Source organism: Pinus tabuliformis, chromosome 1_1 (assembly GCF_031772625.1).
Source record: "Pinus tabuliformis cultivar Carrire ecotype Pingquan chromosome 1_1, CPIR1, whole genome shotgun sequence".
NCBI lineage: Eukaryota > Viridiplantae > Streptophyta > Pinopsida > Pinales > Pinaceae > Pinus > Pinus tabuliformis.
Window position 1 is genome coordinate 645,158,554 of NC_142297.1, and position 24,543 is coordinate 645,183,096.

General features: G+C 38.1%; 1 pseudogene; it reads right to left on the bottom strand.

Moving 5' to 3' along the window:
- Positions 1-1,502: 1,502 nt before the first annotated feature.
- Positions 1,503-18,351, bottom strand: LOC149215003 (ras-related protein RGP1-like; annotated as a pseudogene).
- Positions 18,352-24,543: the final 6,192 nt, after the last annotated feature.

Here is a 24,543-nt window from a genome sequence, read left to right on the forward strand (position 1 = left end):
CCTTATTTTATTATAACTAAGGAGATTTATCAATTTTCAAAAGGGTCCCCATTTTTTATTAGTTCAACTGTCATAAAAAATAATGGGGAGTTGTTGAGTACTACAACACACTCACACGTCTCTCTCTTACACACATTGTGATATCTGCTTTATTTTCATAGTTATTAGTTGAATTTCTAAGTGTGATTTCTTGATGAAGATAAAATAACTATAATATATATTCACAAGTAATTACCATAGTTCAAAAATAAAGTACTTGTGTCAGTTTTACTAAAAGATAAACACTAAGCAGCAACACTGCATATTGCGCTTGTTTAATTTATTACGTAGAGTAAATGATTACATAAAACTATAAATTGCACCAAGAGGTGCAAAGGAATGTCGATAGGAAGAGTGGGGAATGTGGAAGGAAACTTTGGCCTTACGCGACATATCAGGCTACAACATTGCAAGGTTGACCATGCCTAAACTTGATGACTATGTTTGACCATGGTTAACCTTTTGCTTAACCATGTTTGAACATGGTTGACTATGGTTAAATATGGTCAAATTATGGTTGATCATGAACATGGTAGTCCATTTTTCTTCATTGAAACATAATACAATGATTAGGCATAGTTAGGTAATCTAAGTAGTTTGATCGCCCTTAGTTTGGATGAATACCAGTTAGATGGATGTATATCTACAGAGTTAGGTTTCTGTGGAAATATCACTGACCTCACTCTTTCTCAAGACCAGCTCTCTGGCTCCATACACTCTTCGTTAGGGCTCTTGCAACAACTTAGTTTGATATACATATACGACAATAGGCTTACAGGGATATAAAAGAAAAGTTTACCATTTAAATGGGAGGACCTTCATTAAGTATGGCATGTTTCTCAATGGAAAAAACTGAATCAAGTTGATGACCAGGATAAACAAGACTTAACTTACTCCTGAATTTTTTAAATCTAGATGTAAATATGAAATAAATCAACTTTACATACTACTAAAAACAATAAAGAGCAATTGCAGTTGCATAAATCAACTCCTAACTCCTGCTCATTTATAAGAATTATTGCTTCTATTCTTTTTGCTTTAAACTTCTATATTAAATTGTCAACTTGAATTTAATAGAAAAAGTAGACTCGATATGACGCATTCATCAGTTTTTCCGTGAAAGAACAATTAATTAAAAAAGAGGCTTGCCTTTACAAGAAGGTGAACATTATAGGCCATGGATCAATTAAGTCTAGCACAAATCTCTCATAAACCTTGATCTTGTATTCCTCATATGTATCACAGATTTGTCATGATCTTTTATGTCTCAGATACATCCAATGTCAGCCTCTCCTCTGGAATCTGAATGGCCATAGACCCAATTATGAAAATGAATAGCACTATGAATAACAACATCCTGCCCTATTAGCCTTATTATCATCATATGGAGTTAAAGCCAGTCTTCTTCCTGATGTAATGGACCTAATCCCAGGCCCATCATCCTGGCTTACAGTAAAGCCCTATTAACTCACCACTTTGTAGACCTCACGGAAGAAAATGAGAAATGAATTCTCAACATTGGTGGCATCAAGAGTAGAAGTCTCAAGAAAAAAACAAATCCTCCTTCTCTGCATACTATTTAGCATCCTCTGTTGGAACTTCCCTCAAGTTCCCTAAATCATATTTGTTGCCAACAAGCATGATCACAAAGTTGTTGTCTACATGCATTCTCATCTCTTCAAGACACCGAGGTACATGCTCAAATGACTACCATTTCGAGATATAGTACACTATTAGTGACCCTAGATCTCCTTTGTAATAAGCACTTGTCATTGCCTGGTACCTTCTTGTCCTTGGTTCCTAACAAAACCAATCAATATGGGAATATCAAACTTAATAGATAACTATATCTCAGTAAAATTTAGATTTATGTTGGGGTGGTAGGAGTGGGAGGGATTCTCATTAATCCTGAAGGAATCATTTAATATAGTTATGATTGGGGGCTAGGCCGAAAGGCCAATAACTAAGCTAAGGCTTCTTGAATGATTCTAGGACTAATCCTGGCTCATAGAAATGGGATAAAAAAGATTCAAGTGTTAGGAGACTCCATTATAGTTATAAGGCATATGATTAATACTTCAAAGGCTAAGATATCTACACTGAATCAAATCATAATGAGAGCCCAAAACTTGATCCCCGCTTTTGACTTGTTGACCTTCTACCATGTCTTGAGGGGAAATAATCATGATGATGACAGACAAGCCAATAAGGCAATCCATATGGAGGAATAACAATGTGTCATCAACGATGTCATGAGCACGACAAAAATACCTTAATAAATTGACGAGTGTCATGTGTAGGCCAGAAATAAAGCCCCAATGGATATAAATGGAGGTGGAAACGTTGAATCTATCATTCGATAATAAAATGAAGTTCCACCCTTCTCCCCCTAGATATCTCCTGCCATCTGCTACCACCCCCCCTCCCCCTCCCTATCCTTTCCCGCTTCCCCCCCCCCACCCACCCCATAGCCTCCCTTGCCCTATCTCCCATCCCCCCTCCCCTCCCTCATTCCCTCCCCTTCCCCCTTCCCTGTGGCCCCTCCCCACTCTAACCCTCACCTGTGCTATAACCTTTGCCCTAATCTCCTTCTCCCCTTGTCGCATCACCATTTGCAAGCTCCTGCCAGCCATGTGGACTCGTGGCAATTCGAACACCTAGACTCACTCGAAACGTGGCATCCCATGGAAATTTGGTACCACAACTGTTTCACGAATAAGTCACAGCATGCGGCCTCAACGTCTCAACCCTAGTCCTTGGAGAAATGGTCGGTGCATGCAGGGAATTGAGTTTTATGGAGAAAAATTTAATTCAAATGTTCAGTGAGGTTAGGCTCGTTCATGGGAGAATTGTGGGAATGACTGGTAGAGCACAAGATGTTAGAAAATTATGTATTACAGAGCAATGTAACACACAAAATATTGCAGAAATATAAATACATAAAACGCATAAAACAAGAGAGACACAGATATACGTGGTTCACCCAGTTTAGGCTACATCCATGGAGAAATAGCCAGTCCTTCCTTTTATATTATCCAACAAACTGAAGAGATACAACCTACAGCAAATCCGTTGTAATTCCCTCTTCACTCTCAATCTCCTCTCTCTTCCTCACTCAGAATACATATCTACATAGATGCAATACAATTCCCTCCTACATAGTGAGGGGTTGCCTTCTAGGAAAAAAAACCCTAAATTAAATATAACTTCTACCGTCAGATCTTCGCCTAATGAACGGCCCAAATTGACTACAAAATTACAACATTTTACAAGGCAATTTTACATCTATTTTTAGCTTCGAGGGCACTTCTCCCAATCCCCCCACCAAAGGGGGCTCCCAAAGGTCGTAGTCCCCCTCCGGACCCCCCTGCAACGAATATTTTACGGGTGGCAACGAACTGGGGTACAATGCAGTGATACCTTTGAATACAGAAGATAATCAGGCTCCACACACAACAATCTCCCACTTAGAGACTAATTATAGCAACTCCACCACTGCTTCATTTGTTGGACAATGGCTCCACTTTGGATCGGGTTGTTTCTCATCTTCTTCATTATACTTGAAGACCAATTGAAACTGAGCATATTCTCAGTTTCTTCCTGGTTACAACTTTTGTTAACATATCTGCAGGATTCTAGCTAGTGTGTATCTTTTCCAGCTTCAACTGTCCATCTTCCAACGCTGACCATATGAAATGGTACTTGAGCTGTATATGATTAGTCTTGGAACGAAATGTAGAGTTCTTTGCTAGATGTATGGCACTCTGGCTATCACTGTATAACCTGCCCAACTCTTGCTTCTTACCCAATTCATCCAGAAACCTTTGTAACCAAATCATTTCTTTACTAGCCTATGTAGCAGCAACATACTCTGCTTCTGTCGTTGAGAGTGCAACAACACTTTGCAGTTTTGAGACCCAAATAACACTCGTTCCACCTACAGTAAACACATACCCTGTTGTGCTCCTCCTGTTATCTATATCACCTGCCATATTTGTGTCAACATATCCCTGTAGAGCAATGTTTGAATCACCAAAGCATAATGTTTTATTTGTGGTACCTCTCAAATACCTGAGAATCAACTTCACCGCCATCCAATGATCTTTTCCTGGATTGTTCATGTACCTTCTTACAACTACCACTACATGTGCAATATTAGGCCTTGTGCAGACCATTGCATACATTAAGCTTCCAACTGTTGATGCATATGGAACTTTAGACATATGAGGCATTTTTTCCTGAGTCTTGGGACACTCCTCCTTAATTAATTTGAAATGGCTAGCCAAAATTATATTAACTGGTTTTTCATTAAGCATATTAAACATTTTCAACACCTTTTCTATGTACTCAATTTGAGACAATATTAATTTGCGATTCTTCCTGTCTCTAGTTATTCTCATAGCAAGGATTTGTTTTGTAGCACCCAAATCCTTCATTGCAAACGAGTTTTCCAATTTTCTTTTGAGCACATTTATTTCCTGCATGTTAGAACCTGCAACAAGCATGTCATCTGCATACAATAACAATATAATATAGCTACCATCATTTTGTCTTTTGAGATAAACACAATGATCAGAGTGACATCTAGTATAACCTTTTTCAGACATAAACCTGTCAAATTTTAGATACCACCGCCTTGGAGCCTGTTTTAATCCATACAAGCTCTTCTTCAACCTACACACTAGTTTCTCCTCCCATTTTACCTCATATCCTTGTGGTTGCTGCATATATATCTCTTCCTCCAAATCCCCATGGAGAAATGTTGTCTTTACATCTAACTAGTCAAGATGCAAATCTTCAATTACTACTAGACTTAAAATAGTTATGATTGAAGTCATTTTAATAACAAGAGAAAATATCTCATCAAAGTTTATACCCTCTTTCTGTGCAAACCCTTTCACCACAAGTCTAGCTTTATACCTTTTTCTACCTCCATGTTCTTCCTTCAACTTGTACACCCATTTATCCTGCAATGTTGTTTTACTTGCAGGCAACCTAACTAAGTGCCAAGTCTGGTTATGTGCTAAGGAATCCATCTCTTCTTTCATGGCTTGCTCCCACTTCTTCTTGGTTTCTACCTGCACTGCTTCTTCATAACATTTTGGTTCACCAGAATCAGTCAACAATACATAATATAATGAAGGAGAGTATCGTTCAGGGGTCTACTTATCTTGGTAGATATTCTAACACCACTTCCAAGTGTTTGAGGTGCTTGTTGTTTTTGTGGTTGTTTTTCTGGATGTTGATCATTATGATTTTCAGGCACCAACACTTTTTATATGATCTCTTCAAGCACTATGTATTCTCTGTTTTCTTTTCCCTGTTTCTTTTCCTGCAGCTGATCCTTATACAAAACCTTTTCATTGAATATGACATCTCTGCTCCTAATGATTTTGTGTTTTCCATAATCATAAAAGTGATAACCAAAATCATTAACACCATATCCAATAAAGGTACATTTCTTTGATTTTTCCTCAAGCTTTGTTCTATTTTCTTTATTAATGTGGACAAAGGCTTCACAACCAAAAGTCTTTAAAAAAGAGTAGTTTACCTTTTTACCTATCCTTGCCTCCTCTGGAATACCACCATCCAAGGAACTTGAAGGCCCTCTTTTTATTAGATAAACAACAATATCTACATCATCTGCCCAAAATTGTAAAGGAAATATTTCATGCAATCTCATGCACCTTGCACACTCCATGATTGTCTTGTTCATCCTTTCTGACACACCATTTTCTTGTTATGTTCATGGAACTGTCTTCTCTCTACGAATTCCATTTTATGAACACTACCTATCAAACTCTTTGTTGCAATATTCACCTCCATTGTCTAATCTTAGACACTTCAACCTTTTCCATGTCCCATTTTCAACCAAAGATTTCCATTTCTTGAAAGTATCAAACACATCAGATTTATTTCGAATACAATAAATCCAGGTTTTTCTGGTTGCATCATCAATAAAAGTAACATAATAATGAGAGCCACCAAGAGATGATACCTGAGCAAGTCCCCATACATCTGTATGCACAAGCTCTAATTTTTTGCTCTTCTTTTCTTTCCTAACTTTGAGAAATCTAACTCTCTTCTGTTTTCCCTAAACACAATTTTCACAGAATTCGAAATCAACATGCTTCAAACCTGGAAACAAATTTCTTAAGTGAAGGATCTGGATCCCCTTCTCACTCATGTGCCCAAGCCTATGATTCCACAATGTCGTATCTTCTCCTGTAGAGGTTAAAGCATTAACAGAATTAGAAATACCATTGCATAAATACAATGTACCAACCTTTTCTCCTTTTGCTATTACCAGGGATCCTTTAGTGACCTTCCAGGTTTTATCTGTAAAAGTAGTCACACAACCTTCACCTCCCAACTGCCCTGTTGAAATAAGATTTTTCTTTAAATCTGGAACATGCCTTACCTTTTTCAATAGCCATTGATTTCCATTTTGTTGTTTTATCAAAATTGTATCCATTCCACTGATTTTACAGGGTTTATCATCACCCAATCGAACCTGTCCAAAATCTCCTTGAACATAATCATGAAAATGTTTCCTATCAGGTGTGGCATGGAATGAGGCCCTTGAATCTACCACCCAGGCATTAGTAATATTTTTTAATGAAAGAATCAAAGCATCTTGCAACACATCACCTTTCACATTCGCTTCATGATTGTTTTCTTGTTGCGCGTCTCATTCTTTTCCCTTACAAGACTTGCAGTCTTTCTTCAGGTGTCCTTTCTTCCCACATTTCCAGCACACTATCCCCGATCTGGACTTGGATCTACCTTTTCTTGACTTATTTCGATATCCAAGGCTATTTCCTCTTTCCATTTTTCTTCCCCTAGTCTCTGCAGTCAAAGCATTACCTGATGTCTCACCGAAGCTTTTCTGTTGCATTTCCTCGCTAAGAATTGCACCGACAACATCATTAAACTTTAAAGTACTAGATCCAGAGACAGAGTTACTAATGGCCATAACTAAACCATTCCAACTTTCTGGAAATGAGCACAGAAATAACAGAGCTCTAACTTCATCATCAAAAGTTACCCCTACAGAACTTAACTGGCTAGTAACTGTATTAAATTCATTTAAATGATCAGCAATAAATCCACCTTCTGACATTTTCATATTAAATAAATGCTTCATAAGAAATAATTTATTTGAGGCCGAGGGTTTTTCATATAGTTTGGCCAATTTCGACATTAAACCCTCTGTTGTCGTTTCCTTTGAAATATTAAACGCTACCAATGCATCTAGGAATAGCCATATTGTTCCAAGTGTCTTTCTGTCGAGAAAATCCCATTGTGTCTGTCATACTCGTTGGCTTCTTTGCCTTTCCGCTCAATGGTTGGTACAGATCTCTCTGATATAGATAATCTTCCATCTGCATCTTCCACAGCTAGTAGTTTTGGCCATCAAATTTTTCGTCCCTAAACCTACCATCTTCCGCCATTACTCCCACTCAAACCAGGAATCCTTCTCTCCTGCGAGTTTATCAGCCAAATAGACCTTCGACTCTGATACCAGTTGTTAGAAAATTATGTATTACAGAGCAATGGAACACATAAAATATTGCAGAAATATAAACATAAAAAATGCATAAAACAAGAGAGACACAGATATACGTGGTTCACCCAATTTGGGCTACGTCGATGGAGAAACAGTCATTCCTTCCTTTTATATTATCTAGCAAACTGCAGATATACAACCTACAACAGATCTGCTATAATTCCCTCTTCGTTCTCAATCTCCTCTCTCTTCCTCACTCACAATACAGATTTACATAGACACAATACAATTCCCTCATATATAGCGAGGGCTTGCCTTCTAGGGAAAAAATCCCTAAATTAAACATAGCTTCTACCGTCAAATCTCCACCTAATGTACCCCCCCTGGACCCCCCTCTAGCGAATATTTTACGGGCGATGTTGCTGCCCCATTACGAACTGGGGTCCAATGCGGCGATACCTTTGAATACAGAAGATAATCAGGCTCCACACCCAACACAAGAGCATGGTGGGAATTTAATGGAGGAGGGTGTATTTATGATGGAATACTCATGGAATCTCGATTTCAGCAATCTCCTCGCTCATATCTACATCACCTCTAGGTCAGTCAGGCAGTAGGTATAAAGTGAATACAGGTATGTGGATTTTGTATGTCATAAGGTCTGAGAGTGGGACGATGGCCTCTACAAAAGCCTGGTGGCTAGAGACGAGGCTATTGTGTATCAGTTTCAATGTCATGAAGGTTGGGAGTTATGATGTGAAGAGCAGTAAGGAAGGTAGGAAGGTCTGTATGTCTGAGGTTTGGAAGGAAAATCAAGAAATCCTGAGCATAATTGGCAGGTCGCGGGTATTGGGCTTTGGTTGTCCGGAGTGTTTGCAATCAGACTATATTTGGGACACTAGGTGATTTAGTAATTCTCTCCAGAAGAGGGAGGAGAATTGGAGTAGGAGGGAGATGGGACGGTGCATTCTTGCTGAGGATTAGGGAAGTCTATTGTGGGCGCGATAGGGTGCCTGACTGTGGGAGATCGAGGAAAACAATGCCAATTTCTATAGCACAATAAAAAGTGCGAATTTGGAAGCCAACATGCAGAGGTCTGAAGACAGTTCATGGTCGGGCATGTGGGGAAGCCACAGGCCGAGGTTGGGTGGGTAGAGAGTTGGTTCCTTGGTGCAAGGTGGCAGATACAGACCCTCCTGTCTCACCTGTATCCAAGATCATTGGGACCTGCGGGAAGCATTGTTAGAACTTCAACATAGCATGCATCAGCAAATGCATGAGAATATTGTTGGCATTATGTTTCTGGTATGGCTATATGTTACAGATGTTGTACTTGATGGCAACACCCGTGGCAAGGCTCTCAATATGTTGAAAATTAAGAAGTACGCAGGAGATTAGTTCAGAAGGTGCGTACCCGCAGGTACACCGTGAAGGGACCGCGGCCAGATACGCAGGTCAGCCGTTCAGGAGGTGCGTACCCCCAGTGCACTCATTTCAAGGCAGAGAAAAGCACACGTGGGGTTTCTTATGTTTAACCCTTGGTATTTAGCCGACGGTATTTGTGTTATTATGGTTTTGGCTCATGGTATTGTTCCATGATTTTAGGAGGAGCTTGCCTATATAAAGCAAAGGAGATCTCTTGGCTAAGTATCTTTTGCAATTGAATATCTTAAAGATTTGAAATATTGGGTTATGATCTTAAAAGCTTGATCTATATGTAAGAGAAGTTGAAAGCGAATCTGTGAAGGGTGATCTCTCGAGCACACGATCAGATCTGAGCAACTGTGCCGCTCTGGTGGACTGCCAATTCGGCCCTAATCAGAAGTACGCAGGTGTTTAACAGGAGAGCTGCGTGGGTACGCAGAGCAGAAACAGGATATCTGCGTGGGTACGCAGTGTAGAAACAGGAGAGCTGCGTGGGTACGCAGAGCAGAAGAAGGAGAACTGCGTGGGTATGTAAATCGACAAAGGTTCAGGTGCGTACGCACAGTAAAAGTACGCGGCGCGATAGTATCTCTGGGTGCGTACCTGCAGTAACAGTACGCGGCGCGATAGTGTCTCTGGGCGCGTACCTGCAGTAACAGTACGCGGCGCGATAGTGTCTCTGGGTGCGTACCTGTAGTAACAGTACGCAGTGCGGCAGAAGGATCTCTGCAGGTGTACGCAGGGAAGCAGAAGGTGAAGTGCGTAGCGACGCAGGCCACAGAATGAAAAACTACGTATCTGTCTTAAGATCTTCTGTTGATTGAATTTTTCTGTTGATAAGGTGTTCTGGGTTAGTTCTGTTATTGACTGATCTGATTACTGCAGTGGACTGTGTAACTTACATGTACTTGATGATCATTTGATACTTTAGGAAAAGAAGTAGGGGGTTGTAGCTCCCTTCCAGGAAAGACTAGAAAACGAGAGAGAGTTGTAGCTCTCTGCAGGTTGCAGCCTGTGTACTGGTAAAGGACTACACCAGTACAAAATCATTGTAAAAGGAGTTTCTAATTTGAAAGAAGATAGAGACATATTACAGTAGGTGGTTTTCACCCACATTGGGTTTCCACCTTACATCTGGTGTTCTTTGGTGTTTTTCTTGTTCATGCTCATTATTTTAAGGTACTGATATGCAAAAAAAATTCAAAGTATAAATAAGGAAGATTTGTTAAAAAGAATTTGATAATACTGATTCACCCCCCCTCTCAGTATTATTTCCAACAATTGGTATCAGAGCAAGTCCTTCGGAGAAGCTTGATCGCTTGAAGGAAGATCATTCATCATGAGCAACTACGAGAGGGAAGCATCAATCAGGCCACGAATTTTTGATGGGACAAACTTAAATTATTGGAAGGTAAGAGTTACTGCCTATCTTCAATCTCTTGGTACAGAAGTTTGGGATATCATAGATACAGGCTACGCTTTTCCTTCAGCTACTCCTACAGATGCGACCGAAAAGAAGAAATATGAAACAAATGCTAAAGCAGTCAATACTTTGTTGGGATGCTTATCTCAAACAGAATTCGTAAAGGTTATGCAATATAAATCCGCAAAATAAATATGGGACAAGATTGTCTTGAGCTACGAAGGAGATGAACAGGTAAAGCGTGCTAAACTTCAAACTCTCAGGATTCAGTATGAGAATCTCAGGATGTATAATGATGAAAGTGTGGCTAACTATTTTCTTCGGGTAGATGAGATTGTTAATTGCATGAAAAATTTGGGTGAAGAAATAAAAGAGGCTATTGTGGTTGAAAAGGTTCTAAGATCATTGTCCCCCAAGTTTGAATCTAAAGTATCTGCAATAGAAGAAAAGGAAAACCTACGAATTCTTACTATGTCTCAGCTACATGGAATTCTAACTGCTTATGAAATGAGAAAGGGAGGTCCATCAAACAGAAGAGAAGCTGCTTTCAAGGCGCCAGGCAAAGGAGATTATTATGAAGCAAGTCACGTACCAGAAGAAGAAGAAGAAGAATCAAATTTTGTCAGAAATCTTCAAAGGGGTTCTGGAAGGTTCAGAGGTAAGTTACCTTTTAAATGCTTTGCTTGTGGAAGAGTAGGTCATTATGCTGCAAAATGTCCTTATAAGGATAAAGGAAAGGAACCTGCTAGATGGAACAAGAAACAGGGTGCAAATAAGAAAAGCTACTACACTCATGAAGATAGTGATGGTCTATCAAACAGTGATGAAGATGAATGAGGTAATGAATATAAATTGTTAATGGCATTTGAAGATGATGATTATATGGATGTTATAGATGTGGATAACCTTTATGAAGAAATTAATAGACTTAAGAGATGTATAGAAGAAAAGAATATGATCATTGATACTCTACAATTTCAAATTGATGAAAAGGAAAAACATCTTGAAAAATTAGAAGGTGAAATTGTTGGTCTTAGAAAAGAGATTGAGAAAACAAAAGCTATTAATCTTAAGTTTGCCAAAGGATCTGAAACTTTGGATGAGATTATCAATGTGCAGCGGTCTCCTCTAAACAAGACAGGTCTGGGCTATAATGGAGAAACTTCTAAAGCATCCACCTCAAAAAGTTATCTTGATGCAGCAAGAAGAAATGAGCAAAAGCACAATGAAGACCATCAGGTAAAGCAGGGATGAATTGCAAACAGAGACTATCAGGGGCAATCCATCTTAAGGGTGAACAAAAGCTACAACCAGCCACAGGTAAAATCTTCTCAATTTGGTTCAAGGATGGATGACAATAGAAATCATTTGGCTGGTAGATTTGATAACCGCAGAAGTTTTTTCAATGGACAGTGCTTTTCTTGCCATAACTTTGGCCACAAAGCAGCTCAATGTGTTGCATATAAAACGATCATGACAAGAGAAGCTCAAAAACAAAGAAGCATGACCGGGATTACAAAAAGGACCTATAACAACTTTTCGGTTCTTGAAAATGAAGTTGAATGTTCTACTTGCAATAACTTTGGTCATGAAGATTCTGAATGCAGGAGCAGGTTTCAGCAGAAAAAGGAACAAGCCTCAAGCACCAAAACATGGAGAATAAAGGAACCACAAACAGAAAGATGTGGGATAGCATTTTATGAAAAGGGACAGGAAAATCTATGGTACATTGACAGTGGATGTTCGAAGCATATGACAGGTGATAAAGAAAAACTGGAGTCATATTCTGCTCTAGAAAAAGGAAAGAAAGTTTCTTTTGGAAATGATACTCCTGCAACTATAAAAGGAAAAGGCATTGCTCAGTTAAAAGAAAAGGTCAAGGCTGGAAATGTTTTGTATGTAGATGGATTGAAGCATAATCTTCTAAGTGTCAGCCAGATGTGTGATCAAAGAACCGAGGTGATATTTAGATCAAATGGATGTCTTGTTCGTGATCTTGATACAGGTAAAACAGTGATCAAAGGTAAAAGAACTCCAAATAATCTGTACATATTTGAAGAAGGACAACAACAATTCTATCTGAGCAAGGATGATGAGCACTGGTTATGGCATCGGAGATTGGGGGATCTAAACTTTTCACAAATAAGGAAAGCATGCAAATATCAGGCAGTTTGCGATCTTCCAGATATCAAAATTCCTGACAACACCATATGCAAATCATGTCAGTTTGGAAAACAAACCAGAACTAACTTTCCAGAGAAGGAAGGATCAGCTAGCATGCCTCTTGAGCTAGTACATACAGATACATGCGGTCGATTCAGGAAAAGAACACCTCGAGGAGAAGAATACTTGATATTATTCATTGACGATTTCTCCAGGTTTGTCTGGTTAGGACTTATGAAGCACAAAGATGAAGCATTCGAAAAATTCAAATCTTTCAAAGCCTTGGTTGAAAATGAATCAGGTCACAGAATTAAGTGCCTCAGATCCGACAGAGGTGGGGAGTTTACCTCAAATGAATTTTTCGATTTCTGTGAAGAACATGGGATAAGAAGAGAATTCTCTACAGCTAGAACTCCTTAGCAAAATGGAGTTGTGGAAAGAATGAACAGAACAGTCCAACAAATGGCTCGTGCTATGCTTGATGAGTCAGGAACTCCCGCAACTTTCTGGGGTGAAGCTGCACATGCTGCGATTGTTATTCTCAACAAGACAAATGTTCGGGTGAATAGCACTCAAACTCCTCATGAGCTATGGAATGGTAAGACTCCTTCGGTAAAGCACTTCAAAATCTTTGGGAGCAAATGTTATATCAAGAATACTGATGAGCAGCTTGGCAAACTTGAACCTAGAGCAGATGAAGGAATTCTTCTTGGTTACTCTCCACATAGCAAAGCATACAAATGCTACAATAAAAGACTTGGCAGAATTGTTGACAGCATTGATGTAGTGGTTGAGGAGAAGGGATACATTCCTAGGCAAGTACATCATGAAGACATCGAAGAAGACGAAGGCTACCCTCAACGACAGAATGATGAAGAAGAAGAACCTCAAGAAGAACCAGAGGAGCAGACAAGAATAGAAGAAAAGACTCCATCTAGATATGTTCAGAAGAATCATCCAGAATCTCATATTATGGGGCAAAAAGAAGCAGGTGTACAAACAAGAAGAACAGTTGCAGAAGCTTCAAGCTATTTGGCATTACTCTCCTCTACTGAACCACAAAATGTGAAAGAGGCATGCAAAGATGAATGTTGGGTGAAAGCAATGGATGAAGAACTTGAGCAGATCGAAAAGAACAACACTTGGGAGCTGGTTCCTAGACCAAAGGATAAGAATGTTATCGGAACAAAATGGGTCTTCAAAAATAAATTGAATGAAAATGGAGAAGTAATTAGAAACAAGGCCAGAATTGTTTGTAAAGGGTATGCGCAGCAAGAAGGAATAGACTTTGAAGAAACCTTTGCTCCTGTTGCAAGACTTGAGGCCATCCGAATGTTCCTTTCTCTCTCAAGTTTTCAAAACTTCAAAGTATTTCAAATGGACGTGAAATCAGCCTTTCTGAATGGAGACTTGGAAGAAAAAGTATACATTGAGCAGCCAGATGGGTTCATTCTTGGAAATGATCCAAATCTTGTATGCAGACTGAAAAAGGCTCTCTATGGTCTCAAACAAGCTCCAAGGGCTTGGTACTACCGTTTGGACAAATATCTTCATCAACAAGGTTTTTCAAAAGGATCAGCAGATAGCAATCTTTATATAAAAGTTGAAAATGACAAATTGCTAATACTTGTTGTGTATGTAGATGACATTATTTTTGGCAGCAATGAAGAAGCTATGAGTCAAAGCTTTGCCTTGGTCATGCAGAAAGAATTTGAAATGTCCTTGCTGGGAGAACTGACATATTTCCTTGGTTTGCAAATCCAACAAAAAGAAGGAGGAATCTTTTTATCTCAAACCAAGTATCTCAAACATATTTTGAAGAAATATGGCATGGAAGATGCAAAACCAGTATGTACACCCATGGTCACAGGATGTAGCCTCAGTGCAAATGATGAATCTGTAGCAGTACATCAACCAACCTACATATCTATGATTGGAAGTTTACTTTATTTGACAGGTACCCGACCAGACATCATGCATGCAGTTGGAATAGTTGGAAGATTTTAGGAAAATCCGAAGGAGACTCATCTTCAGGCAGTGAAGAGAATTGTCAAATATCTTCAAGGGACTCAAAATTATGGCTTATGGTATCCCAGAGATACAGATCTCACACTTCATGCTTATACAGATGCAGATTGGGCCGAAAGCGTGGATGACAGGAAAAGCACAAGTGGTGGTGCGTTCTTTATGGGTTCCAGACTGGTATCTTGGTTCAGCAAGAAACAGAGTTCGATTGCCTTGTCTACAGCTGAAGCAGAATATGTTGCTGCTGCATCTTGTTTCACTCAACTCCTTTGGATGATGCAGACTTTGCAGGATTTTCAAATCACTTGTACACCACCTATCCCCATCTTATGTGATAACACAAGTGCAATAAACATCTCAAAGAATCCTGTCATGCATTCAAAAACCAAGCACATACCAATCAAGTATCATTTTCTTCGGGAACAAGTGCTTGAACAGAAGGTCAAGTTGGAGTATGTTCCTTCTAAGGAACAAGTTGCTGATATACTCACCAAACCATTGCCCGGGGACACTTTTTAATACCTCAAGCAAAAGATGGGGGTTGTTGATGCATCATCTTATTGTTGAAACTCTTCTGATTGATGGTTGTACGCATGGTTCATCTGGGATATATGCGTACATGTGCTGGGTGGCTGATTGGTTGAAGATTGATAGCACAGGTTCAGGGGGAGCATATAATGCATTGTTGGCATTATGGAGGATGTACAGAAGGAGATCATGGAAGTAGCTGCAATATGTCTCTATCTCTTTCATGGTGGATTATGGTTCTTCATTGCAGATATGGTTCATATTCAGGGGGAGCATGTTCTTAGGAGGAGCATAACCCTTTGCCCTTGATGTCAAAGGGGGAGAATGAAGCTGAAGATTTTGAGGTTGCCATCAAGTCCAAAGGGGCAGATTGTTGGCATTATGTTTCTGGTATGGCTATATGTTACAGATGTTGTACTTGATGGCAACACCCGTGGCAAGGCTCTCAATATGTTGAAAATTAAGAAGTACGCAGGAGATCAGTTCAGAAGGTGCGTACCCGTAGGTACACCGTGAAGGAACCGCAGCCAGATACATAGGTCAGCCGTTCAGGAGGTGCGTACCCCCAGTGCACTCATTTCAAGGTAGAGAAAAGCACACGTGGGGTTTCTTATGTTTAACCCTTGGTATTTAGCTGACGGTATTTGTGTTATTATGGTTTTGGCTCGTGGTATTGTTCCATGATTTTAGGAGGAGCTTGCCTATATAAAGCAAAGGAGATCTCTTGGCTAAGTATCTTTTGCAATTGAATATCTTAAAGATCTGAAATATTGGGTTATGATCTTAAAAGCTTGATCTATATGTAAGAGAAGTTGAAAGCGAATCTGTGAAGGGTGATCTCTCGAACGCATGATCAGATCTGAGCAACTGTGCCGCTCTGGTGGACTGCCAATTCGGCCCTAATCAGAAGTACGCAGGTGTTTAACAGGAGAGCTGCGTGGGTACGCAGAGCAGAAACATGATATCTGCGTGGGTACGCAGTGCAGAAACAGGAGAGCTGCGTGGGTACGCAGAGTAGAAGAAGGAGAACTGCGTGGGTACGCAGATCGACAAAGGTTCAGGTGCGTACGCACAGTAAAAGTACGCGGTGTGATAGTATCTCTGGGTGCATACCTGCAGTAACACTACGCGGCGCGATAGTGTCTCTGGGTGCGTACCTGCAGTAACAGTATGCAGTGCGGCAGAAGGATCTCTGCGGGTGTACGCAGGGAAGCAGAAGGTGAAGTGCGTAGCGATGCAGGCCACAGAAGGAAAACTGTGTATCTGTCTTAAGATCTTCTGTTGATTGAATTTTTCTGTTGATAAGGTGTTCTGGGTTAGTTCTGTTATTGACTGATCTGATTACTGCAGTGGACTGTGTAACTTACATGTACTTTATGATCATTTGATACTTTATGAAAAGAAGTAGGGGGTTGTAGCTCCCTTCCAGGAAGGACTGGAAAACAAGAGAGAGTTGTAGCTCTCCGCAGGTTGCAGCCTGTGTACTGGTAAAGGACTGCACCAGTACAAAATCATTGTAAAAGGAGTTTCTAATTTGAAAGAAGATAGAGACATATTGCAGCAGGTGGTTTTCACCCACATTGGGTTTCCACCTTACATCTGGTGTTGTTTGGTGTTTTTCTTGTTCATGCTCATTATTTTAAGGTACTGATATGCAAAAATAATTCAAAGTATAAATAAGGAAGATTTGTTAAAAATAATTTGATAATACTGATTCACCCCCCCTCTCAGTATTATTTCCAACAAATATGAACATGCAAGAAAGGGAAATTGAGAAAAAGGAACATATCAGGCAACTCGAGGATGAAGTGGATGCTCTGCGTCACCAACTGGATAATTTGAAGCTCAAGGTGGATGCAATAGAGGATGGTTTGGAGGAAAATGTGGAGGATGAGATAGACCATGGAAATCCCAAGGATTCAGAAGAGGCCTCCCAAGGACTGGATCTAAACAACCCAGCCCCTATGGATATCTGACCACCTCTGTATGGTTTTTGTTTTTGTGTTATAAAAATGTTGAATTGTAAATGTATATATCTCTTACTTCAATTCTGTCGAATATATAGTTGTAGATATCCAAGAATGGGAAATTTTTGTAACCAGGATAGACATAGCTACTATAATAGTCTAGATGGACCAAGGAATTTGTATCAATGTGTTGAAGGAGTGAAAAAACGATATAAAGACCTGATTTTGTTGCGAACGAGAATGACATTTTAATATAAACTATACTCATTCTGGTTAAAAAGAAAAGAATTAGATTTATGTTGATTTCATTTTAGGTGAATTCTATCTTGAAATTTAAAAAAAAATAATGAAACCTAAACCTTATTATAAAGCAAACATCTCTACAATTTTCAATGCTCAATGTTTCATATTGAAAAATAAGAAATAAAGTAAAATGTCTTGTTTTCTGGCCATACTTATTTGCAAATTCTTGCTGAGTATGACTCAACCAGAATACAGTTATGTATATACAACTTTTAAACATAAATGATCAAGGTTTGTTGCAAAGAGATTTGAAAATGAGAAATAGTGGAGCATGGCTTGCTTTGTGTCCATGTTTATCTGCAAAAAACTTTTTGGGTGGGAAAAGTTTCAACCATAATACAATTACTTATATACTACTATCAAACTTAACTGATCAAAGGTTTGTTGCAAAGAGATATGATACACCACATAATTTTATGTTATTGCATTTCCTCAATAAAAGATATGCACAACTCTCACTCTTGAGGAATCAACTTTCAATTCACACTTCTAATAAGGAGAATTCAGAGTGTTCAAAGATCAACAAACACTCCATGTCAAAATTCAAATTAATATGCTTCAAAGCATGAAAACTCCTTACTGCTTGGGGTCTTGTTCAAGGCCATATATATTCATGTCTAGAACTTGAATACAAAGAGGATCTTCATGCAACTCTTATGTCTATTGATACAGGCTCTAACTAATATCTATTGTAACTAGTAAAATAGATTGCATTAAAAGAAACGAAAAAAAATAAAAAAATTAAAAATACATAAAAATTTGTATTAACACAATTCTTGGCCTACAGTATCCCAGATCTGAGCCTTGACCATCTAGTTCTCAATGAATATTAGGTTTGTCTGAAACTCTACGCCTAGTGTAGCTCGAGACTCCCAGCCAAATTCATACTTGGAGAATCTGGACAACAGTTGTGATTTTCCCACAACAAAGTCCCCAATAATCACCATCTTGAAAACGTAATCAGTCTTATCTTCTTGATGTCCATATCCCATTACCATGACGAGCTACAAACAATTATCAAATTCAATATCTTCATCACTGAAACTATGTCAAAGCTCTTGTTTCACATAGGTCCTTCCATGGATTGATCCATCTAACCTTCCTTCACTTCATTCAACAATACACTTGCCACTACAGCTATTTTTTTTAAAAAAATCCAATATTGATTAGACCCACTTCCTTTTCACATAATAAATCAATAGTTTGTTGAGGACCCAGATCCCCAAACACTGAGATTGCTAAACCTAGCAATCGCAATTCTGAAAAAGAGTACTGGGAAATTGGGAATTTGAGGCTTATGATGAAAAAAATATGAACCTAACATTTGGCACCTACGTCAGAGCTCTGCAATGTAGAAGATGATCGGACAAGTTGGATAATCCATCCTAGAATTCCTATATAGGTATTTGATTAGGGGCCTTTTCAATGGACATGGAGTTGGATGTGGACATGGCATTGTGTGTTGTAGAGAGGAAAGCCTAAAGCAAATAAAAAACTCCTGAAAACCAGTGGCAAAAATTTGTATGGAGGCGGCAGCAAGGTATGAGGGTTCAACATCATTATTCAAATTGTCGTCCTCAACAACATTTCACGCTCCCACATGTCAAATTTTAATTTGCGAGCTGGAAGACGAAAATGGATGTATCCTGTATGTTGGATGAACAGTTTTTTCTCACCCAAAGGCTACAGAGAAAATGCCTATCGGGGTAATTAGTACACAATGCAAGTAAACTTAACTTGAATGATAATTTCTAAGAAAACAAAGTTGAGAGCGAGCACATAAATTATGAAGTAATTTTATTTTTAGAAAAATCCCTAGATAGGGTACAATTTATAGAATTGTAATAATAAAATCAAACCAAGATGGAATACAATCAACAATTTTATGAATGTTAGAAAATCAAAAGAATGGACTCTTGGACATGTAACAATGACACCCTATTTGGGACGTTTATGAAACCATATGCAAACAAGGCCTTAGACTCAACTTGGGCATTTCAAACACTACATAGAAGCTCTAGTAAAGCAATATAGGTGGATAACCTTATGCATCAAGATGGGCAAAAGGAATTTTTAGTAATAAATACCATTAGAAAAATCGACGAGTAATATGTACAACTATGACTAATTAATTTCTAAACCTTCATAGTAAAGGAAATCATTAATATGGAATATTGATACCTTGAATCAATAGATTATGAATCTCATCCAATAAAGCACTTCAAGAGAAAGCTACATGTTGTCACAAACAACCATAATATTTGTTGAATATAAAGTTAGACTGAATGAATTAAATTCTTGAATTTTTTTAGCAAATCTTTGTGCTTTACTAAGTCACCACTTTTGCAATGAGAAACATCTACATAAGTATCATGCATATTATCTCAATCCAACCAGTTGAAAACTAACATGGACTTAGGGAGAAAGTAGAATACCGTCACCCATTCAAGGATTTGAATGTGACCCTTCTTATATGTGCTATATTAGAAATAATGTTTTTCTAATTATGAAGAGCATCAAAGTTATACTGTCATTTCCCTCCACTAGTTTCTTTTCTTGGATCCTTATATAGAGCTCCAACATATTCTACAACTTTATTAGTATGATGGACAATAGAAGGCTATAAAATTTAGGAAGAATTGTGGCCCCCAACTCTTCCACGAGGATGTGTTCATCAAGGCACTAACTAGATTGTGCATAATTCATAGAAAAATGGCAATGTGGATAGAGGTTGCTTGAATAATGCCCTCTCAAATTGTATAGAGGTTACATGAATAATGTTTTATATTTAAGAAGAAATGTTATGTCCCTCCAATTTTGGCTTCTCGAGAAAGACTCATAATCCATGGGAAAGAAGGCATTTGTACAAGTCACTAGTGAATTTATCTTTAACATAACGAATTATGAATAAAATATAGGGGGAATAAATTGGAGGAGGCATTGTTGTTAAACATGACCATGGTATTGGTATAATTGAATAATGAGACGGTTTTATAAATAGAAATAAAATAATGATTAAAATTAAATTAGTGAATATTCTAAAGAAGCATACACATTTTTTAGATGAATTTGAAACATTTACTTTAACACATAATTTAAAAGGTTTAGGAATAAGAATTCGAGATTTAATGATACAAACATGTTTTAGTCAAATAGAGAACAAATCCACCCACCACTTATTAGAAACTTACTCAATGGATAAGGTAGAGAAAACTTACTCAATAGTATATTTGTTGATAACACACATGTTTTCCCTAACATAAGTAACAAATCCGCCCACCACTTTTTAAGGTAGAGAAAACTTACTCAATAGTACATTTATTGATAACAAACATGTTTTCCCTAACATAAGTAACAAATCCACCCACCACTTTTTAAAATGTTACTCAATGTGTAAGGCAGAGAAAACTTATGTTATGGTACTATATGATAAGAAATTCCAAAATTACTCAATAGATAAGGGAGAGAAAACTTAAGTTGTGATACTATGTGAAAAGATATTCCAAATTATTACATGCAATTATATAAAAATTAAAATTTTAATAATCTATTATAAAATTAATATAATTATTTCATTCAAATTTTGAATTTATTTTTTATTTAAAAAAATAAAAATTTTAATTTATTGTTAAATAAAATTTTTTATTAATTAAGAAATTAGATTTGTTCTTTTTATCTTCATATTCAAAGAGTGAGTACTTTTGATGACATAAGGTGTGAAAACTTTTGACGAGCAAGTTTGTTTGGAAATTTCAACCCTGCCATAGTCCAAGGCCAACAACTACTTTTTCAATGCATTATGGACTCAGAGTGTACCCTTCAATCTCTGTTGTTGGCCATTTTGACCATGAATTCAACTGGCTTCTTAAAAAGATTAAACTATGATGTTCAGATTGAATTTATATTATGGAAAATATAAACCATCATTCAGAAATAAGTGTTTCTAACTATTTTATGTTTTGGTTACTTTTTACACATTCAAATAAGATTTGAGCGATAATACAATGGCCTACAATCTCTTCTTAAACAAGAAAATTATTCTTTCGTACAAAATTGAACACTCATACATAGATGAATTAAATTATTTAAAAGAATAAATTAATTATTACTGTCGGTATAAACTGGCCGGTTTACTCTTCATTAGTTCCTCATCTCTTAAGACCTTTCTTAATACAACTAAAGATATAATCAGGTCAATTCATACTGACAGAGGTTTGCAGAAGATATCAAATGATTATAGAATGTTATACTCAACTTACCTATAATCTGTTATCAAGACTTTAATGATATTATATATTGTTTTTTTGATAAGCAAAGAAACTATCCGAAGTGAAACTATCTTTATGCAATAATTACATATCATATCAACGTTTCCTAGACTCCATAAATAAAATATCTTTCAATACAATTAATTATCTTTATAAATATTAATAATAAGATATTATGATAGGAAACGCAAGAGTTGATGTTTGGGAAACAACTTTAGATAAAATGAAAAGAAAAGTTCAAAAGTGGGGAGTCTCTTTGCTCAACCCAGCTGGACAATTGGTACTGCTCAAATCGGGCCTTTCCTCTCTTCCTCCTTATCAATTCTCCCTTGCCCAGGTTCCAGCCTCTTTTCTCCGCAAAATGGACAGTATTCTCAGGTTTTTCCTTTGGCAGGGAGGGAAAAATGAAAAGAGAAAATATAACTTGGTTGGATGGAAACAAGTAATTCAAAACCAAGAAAAAGGAGGTCTTGGAATTAGATCCCTATCTCTCACCAATTCAGCCTTTGGCAGTATCTCTAGAGGCTTATTGAAGACCAATCAGCTTGGTGGAAAAAAAATTTGGAGGCCAAATATCTCAGCCACCCAAGGCAGCATCTACTTACAACTGAAATACCTAACAGGAACAGTACAAGGATCTGGAAACTCTGTAAAAAAGCCATCTCCTTTATGGCTCAAAATGTCTCCAAGGTTCCCAAAGGCGGCAACAAAATCAACATTGGCACTGATAAAATTATGGGGAATCATCCAATTAGCAGTCTTCCAGGTATGGCTCCAATAATTCTCTTTCTTCAAAGTAAACGAATTTATAGTTTAGATCAAATTTCGCAATGGAATACAAATACCCAAGCTTGGAAGAGATGGAGCCTTCCTCCCATCCCTCAATGACTCAAAGAGAATCTTGACAACTTTCAGATACACCTTCACAATATTTCTCCTACAATAAAAAATGGCAAGGATGGATTTCGATGGGACCCCACTGGCACCAGCTACTCAATACAAGCAGGATACAATTATCTATGCAACAGGGACTACCCGGCACCAACATGGACACATTGGAAAATAGTGTGGAAATCAAAAGCCATCCCTAAGGTGAAATTTTTTATGTGGACCCTCTTAAAAGAAAAAACTCTCACTGCAGAAAATCTTAAAAAAAGGCATTGTTGGACCCTCCAAATGCCCTAATTGCCAAGAAGCGGAGGATTCCATCCAGCACCTCTTCATTTCGTGTCCTTTTGCTTTTTCTTGTTGGAACAATATTACCCCAATCGTTCCCTTCACCTGGAACTCTCAGCAATCCATTGGGGAAGTCCTTAACAACTAGAAAAAAAACTACCCCTGGCAATCCATGAAAAATAAAATTGCCAAGAGAGTGTGGGATGCCCTCCCATTTGCCCTCTTATGGAGGATCTGTATTGCTAGGAACAGCAAGATATTTAAAGATAAAGAGAACACAATCATGCATCCTTGCAGCAAGGCTAAAAACCTTGCGATAGAAACCATCGCTTCTAAGAGCACAAAAAAAATGGACAGGACAAGTCTTTGGGTTGAAGAAAAAGATTTCATAAGGAGTCTGATAGATAAGATCAATATCCTGCCAGCAGTGAAAATCAACAACAATCACAGTCACAACTAGAAAATATGACTAAAGCAGGATGACTTCAACAAGTGGCTCCACACTAGCAACACCCACTCCTTGTTCTTTGACGGTGCCTCCAAATCAAATCCAGGAGCAACGGGAGTAGGGGGAGTTATCTACAAACCCAATGGTGAGCCCTTAGTCACCTTTGAGTGGGGATTATGGATCCTTTCAAACAACAGAGCAGAGGCTCTGGCGCTCTATCAAGGATTTCTTCAACTACAAATTCATGAAATCAAGAAAGCTATGATCTTCGGCAATTCTACTATCATTATCAGTTTAATGACTAGCAAACGAAAAGCCTCCAACATCTTCTTACATCAAACCATCAATAGATGCCAATTCATGATCAATCAAACTTAGGATTTCCAATTTTACCATATCCTTCAGACCATCAATCAGGAAGCTGATAAATGCACCAGCCAAGCTTGTATAGGACCAAAAGGAAATATCCTCTGTAACAACGAGGAAAAATTCCAATTTCTTCCATGATTCCCATGACTTGTAAAATTTTTTCATATCTAAAGACTCACATCTTGCTCAAGGCGTACCCTGACCAAATAAAAAACAATCCCTAGGCTATCTGTTCCACGCTGCCGGAAATCCTCCCTTTTCTCCCTACAGTCTACTCAGATTTTTTGAATCTATGTTGCCTGTGCAGACTCCGTGACCATCTATTTGCTTCGACATCAGAATTTATTTTTTTTGAAATTTCTTATCACTCTGCTCTCGATTCTCTGAGCCCTCTTTCCTCCCTCTTCCCTGCTCTTCAAATCCCTTGTTTTGTTTTCACTATCTCGTCGGTTACAGCTTGCTGGAGCAGTATTTCCGTGTTTCTTTAGGACAGAGCCGAGGACCTCCAGGTGGCCCACAATGAAGATTGTCTTCACTGTCGAGACTTGCAGGAAGAATTTGAGCAAATCAGAACGCATCATCGCCTCTTGGATGAGAAAATTATTCTACTACTAGGATAATCACTGCTAAAGGAACAAAAAAAAAAAAACGGAACAACAGAAAATACAGCAAAAAAGGAACAGCACGAAAAATGGAACAGCAGGAAAAACAGAATAGCAGAAAAAAAAAAAAAAAAAAAAAAAAACATAGCTCCAAAAATGTCGCCAAGGTTGAAACAAGTCGGCACCGACGACAAACCTGAAGAGTCCACTGCTCGACTGATCAGTCACATAAGTATAGATTAGATGTTTTGTAAAGTTTGTTTACTTCTTTTTCAGTTTGTCTGAATCTATTCCTGT